This window comes from Panicum hallii, chromosome 7 (genome assembly GCF_002211085.1).
Source record: "Panicum hallii strain FIL2 chromosome 7, PHallii_v3.1, whole genome shotgun sequence".
Classification (NCBI taxonomy): Eukaryota; Viridiplantae; Streptophyta; class Magnoliopsida; order Poales; family Poaceae; genus Panicum; species Panicum hallii.
This window is the reverse complement of record NC_038048.1, coordinates 20,928,548-20,933,453: the sequence shown is the minus strand read 5'-3', so window position 1 is coordinate 20,933,453 and position 4,906 is coordinate 20,928,548. Positions and strand designations below refer to the sequence as shown.

General features: G+C 49.6%; 1 long non-coding RNA gene across 1 annotated transcript; it reads right to left on the bottom strand.

The window, feature by feature from the left end:
* Window positions 1–3,989: 3,989 nt before the first annotated feature.
* On the bottom strand, window positions 3,990–4,663 carry LOC112901037. The gene is made up of 2 exons (XR_003230237.1): window positions 4,384–4,663; window positions 3,990–4,270 (listed from the first exon to the last, which is right to left on the bottom strand). It is a non-coding gene; the product is annotated as an uncharacterized LOC112901037 (long non-coding RNA).
* Between the last annotated feature and the right edge of the window lie 243 nt (window positions 4,664–4,906).

Genomic DNA, 4,906 nt, shown 5'->3' with positions numbered 1-4,906 from the left:
GGCCAACACAGACCCCGCCGAGTGATATTATGCCAGGGCTAGCATAATATCTGTAATGACGCCGTGTATATCGACTCCGCTTTTCAAATTCCGCTGCTTTAACTAGAAACTTGAACTTGTGTTGTAATAAACTCTCCCCAGTGAGGACAAATGTTATTTTATACATTTTTTTAATATAACTGCCTGTGGTGTAAATTATTTTGGCATTATATCTCTGGACTCACCTTCGTGTGAGGTACCTTGTTGGATCCTGAGTTCGGTGGTTTATCGGGACGTTACCCGACAGACCAATAGTATTATACTGTTTGAAGTACGAGTTAGCCCTCCAGGGAGGACTAGCGTACTTGAGCCAGTATAATTCAGGTTGGTTCTGCCACATATATACCCCTCCAATGGGTCATTCTACCACTCTTGACACCAGGCAACACCCAAACACACATACTATAGTCAAGAGCCACCTTGAGCTTCATCATTTCATACACTTGTTCATTCAATCATTCAAGAAGCAAGATTAAGGACTTGAGTAGAGAGAAGCTTGTGTGCATCCATTCTTGGTGATTGGTTCTTGCTCAAGTGAAGGCCTTAGCTTGTTACTCTTGGTGATTGGCATCACCTAGGCGATCTTGGTGATCGAGGTGATTCTCGCGAAGCTTGCCAAGGATTGTGGAAGCCCGGAGAAGAAGATTGTACGTGGCTTGATCTCCACCACACCGGGATGGTGAACGGAGACTCTTAGTGAGCGCCCTCATCTTGGTGACTTGGGATGTGACAATACTCTTTATGAGTGTCACAACATGGATTAGGGGTGTGTGCCAACACATCGATACCACGGGAAAAAATCCGGTTGTCCCTTGTCCATTTTACTTATTCAAGCATTATCTTTCTTGCAAATATTTTCATGTGCTTGATTTAGGGATCTCTAGTTAGCTTTACCTTGCTAGGCTTTATCTCTTTTTATCCTTCCTAGTTTGCGTAAGTAGTTTAGTTACCCGGTTGGTGAATTGGTGCCTTTCTAGTTTTGCATAGGTTAAGGTTGCTTTATCTTGTTTTAGAATTTGAAAAAGGCCCAATTCACCCCCCCTCTTGGTCCATCGATCCTTTCAAACGGTCAAGTGGTTTGCACGACAGGAAGTTAGGTGAGACGACACATCAACTCGGTCCTTAGGGGTGACAAGATGGATATCTCCCTTTCACGCTCAACCACACAGGTACGAGCACACCAACAGCAATTCACACAGAAATGCCATCCATCCCGTCTGACTCGCTTTTCAAAACCACATTTTATCCCTTCCCACACGCACACACACTTCCTTTGCAAAACCGGATGGTCAGGGTATGGTTATCACAAGTAAGGTGGCTATCCTACCATGTTTCCAGCACGCAAAACCATGCAATTTTGTAAAACAGGCCACTTGGTTGTGTTTATAAAAACTAGGACAGAAACATGCATCAAAGGGCGAGATTGAACTTGCCATCGTCAAGTCCTTGCGGGAGGTCCTGATCGAAGCACTGTCCCTCGAGTTTGGGGTCGCAGAACTGGTCCTTGGTTGCTTGGTCACAGTCGGGAACTCCTTCGTTCACTCCGTGTCCTACGACGCAAACAAACAGGCATGCAATCAAGCGAGAGAACTAAAAGCTTTTATCGTTGCGCTTGAATCGGAAATAATTTAGTTACGGAGGTAGGGGTAATATTTTTGGGTGGTTTCTTAATGGCGTGGTTAAAACTATACTAGAAAGGGCGTGGTAAAGTTTCAGGTCAATCGGAGATCGTTTGGTGCATAAAATGACGAGTTAAAGATGGTTTCAGGGGTTAAACGGGGGTCCAGGGACTTATTCGTAAGCTTTCTAGAAAAGAAAGGGCCTTTTCGTTTATCCTGGAAACATTGGGGGCTCAACGAAAAGTGTGAAGGACCTACTTGAAAATAGGTTTATATCGTGGAGGGGTCTAATTTGGGAAATGTCAAAAGGAAGAGGTTCTTTTTGCAAAGGGGTCAAAGGGTGGAGGGGTCTTTAACTAAATAGAGGAGAAGGGGGGGCCTAAGGGCAAAATTGCCCCCTTTCTTCCTCCCCTCTCCAGCAGGAACAGAGGAGGGGGAGGGGGAGCTCGGCGCCGGCTCGATCCAACGGCCTAGGGCCCGGGGCGGCTCGGGGTTGAGGGGGAAAAGGGAGAGGGAGGCACGGGGGTCCCATCCCCGGTCTCACCTTGGGCCGGGATGCCGCGGGGAGGCGTGCCCACGGGAGCAAGCGGCGGCGGGCAGAGGCGTTCGTGGCGGCGGCGCTGCGAGCTGGGGAAGGGGCAGAGGCGGCGGTGTGAGTTGCGGGGGAGAGGTGAGCCGTGCGGGGGTACGTTTTATAGAGGGAGAAGGCGGCGGGGCGGAGGGGAACGGGTCGGTGGCAGCCGGCGGGCGGTGCGGGGCGCCATTAATGGTGCTCTGGCCGCTTGCGGCCGTCGCGACGCAGTGTGGCGGTGAGGGCGCCGAAGCGTCGTCGGGCACGTGGGGAGGGAGCTGTGCAAACACAGGGCGGGCGCGCGCGCGGGGTGCGGCAGGGGTCAGCGGCGGGCGGCGCGGCGTCGCGGGACCGAGCGCGTGCGTGCGCGCGCGGCGCAGCGGGCGGCGCGGCGTCGCGGGGCGCGGCAGCGGAGGACGGCGCGGCGCGGCGCACGGTCACGCGCTGCGCGTGCGTGCGTCGTGGCGTGGCCGGGGTGCGATAGGTGCACGGCCTTGGGGGGGGGGCGTGCGGGCTTGCGGCAGGGGAAGCCGGGAAGGAAAGAGAGAAGGAAGGAGAGGGAAAAGAAGGAAGAAAGGAGAAGGGAAAAAGGAAGAAAGGGAAAGAGAAAAGAGAAAGAGAGATTGGAAAAAAAGAAAAGGAGAGAGAGAGAGAAAGAGGAGGGGCGTGTCGGCGCCGGTCGCGGCGGCGGCCGTGGCCACGTGCGCGCGAGATTCTCGCGCTGCGCGAGAAAGGGATTGCGCCGACGCTAATCGCGGCGGATGCTCGCGCGCGGCCGGCAGGCCTCCGAGCGGCGCGGGATGGGATGGCGATAAGGTTTAGGGTTAGGGTTTTGACGTCGAACCGTTTTTATGAATTACTCTAGCGCATGATTTAGTGAATTTTCAGGGCGTCACAAACCTACCCCACTTAAAATGAATCTCGTCCTAGAGATTCGACTGGTTTTCAAACAAATGGGGAAACTCCTTCTTCAGAGCCTCTTCGCGTTCCCAAGTTGCTTCTTCCACTCCGTGTCTGCTCCATTGAACTCTGCATATCCGTACTTCGGAGTTTCTTGTCTTTCATGGTGTGGTCAACTAGGAAGCACATGGTCGATAACCAAGAGATGACATGGTGCTTCGATTGCAGGCTCGGATCTTGTTGATCAAAAGCCAGATCGCTAGTGTCGTGTTGTTGACCAATCGATGGTTATCCTCATGATGGAAGATAGGGCACCCTCATGTTCCCATCATCTTTATAGTTCAATGGGAAGGTACGATCAAGGAGGCTCTGGCCAATAGCCTTATGAGTATACAGGTTGAGCAATAATTGAATGAACCACCAAGGGCCTCCGGTATTACCGATCGGCTGGCTAGATGATAGTAGCCGATATGAATGAAGCAACTGGTATACGGCTGTGAGCAGATGCTTGCCCACAGGAATCAGGTCGCCACCAGCTAATTTCTCAGCTATGCATTGCATGTTGTTCGTCGGACCGCAAGTTTACCCACAAAAGACGTATCTCTCAAGCCACAATTTAGAAACGCCACATGCTCTCTATCAGTGGTGGTCCAGGTCCTAGCATGTTCAGTGATGCAATCGTTCCAGCCTCCCACTTTTATCTTTAGTTTATGGGTAGCCGATATATTGAGACCGGTAAGCACTACCACATCTACGAAAGTTGGCATCATCGTCCCATGACCAAACATGAAAGCGTTGAGTGCATCGGACTAGAAATGTGAAGCGGCAATGAGTATATTCTCATTCTTGTCCATATCAGCTAAGGAAAGATTTATGCATTATTCGATCTGGGTCTCATCCCACAAATGCCCCTTGGCAGCCGACATGTGACAATACCAATTTAATTTCTCCATCCTGGTAAATGATTGGGCCAAGAACGGAAGCTGTGATGCCAATCGGACAATTGCATGCAGGAGTTCTTGTAAGGGATCCAATTGGTTTCTAAGTTGATGAATTATAAGGGATCTGGGTTGCCCATCAGCCTTAAATAGTACACAGCTAGGTTGCTTTCAGCTCGGATCAAGACCTTATCTTTCATATTCTACAAGTATGAAAATAAAACAGATCTAAGTTACTAACAAAATAGATTGAAGGAGCATCGCAAAATGCTATAAAAAGGATAAAAGAAGGTTAAGGGATGGTGTAGTAGGTTACCACTGGCACGGAGGTGGAGGAAGTCATTGATGAAAACTAGATCTGCACCAGAGATCACGAAGCAAGTTGATGAAGACTAGTCGGAGCTTGTTGCTAGCAGAGACCAGAGGAGGAACAAACGTTAAAGATGGAAACACCTGTGCAAATAGAGGTCGAGCTCGAGCAGAATCGTCAGTTGGAAGCTACGATATATGGTGGAACTATAACTTTGGAGGAAGATGAGAACAAAGTGGCAAAAGGTTGAAGATGACGGCGCATGAAGAGATATTTATGAAGATAGACGTAGGGCTCAGCTCGAGAATCGAGGAGCATGTGTTGACATCAAATTTTTGCAAATTTATTTATTGAAGTTAGTAGAGGAAAAGAAAGCTGATGAAGAGTTTTGGATAAGGCCAATGAAGAATTCTGGTCAAAGCAGACGAAGACTGAAATCAAAGGCGATAAAGGCAATAGTGCATATTGGACAAGGATTGTGATGTCAGCAGAAGATTTTAATAGAGTCCAATTCTATTAAGAGTTTTAT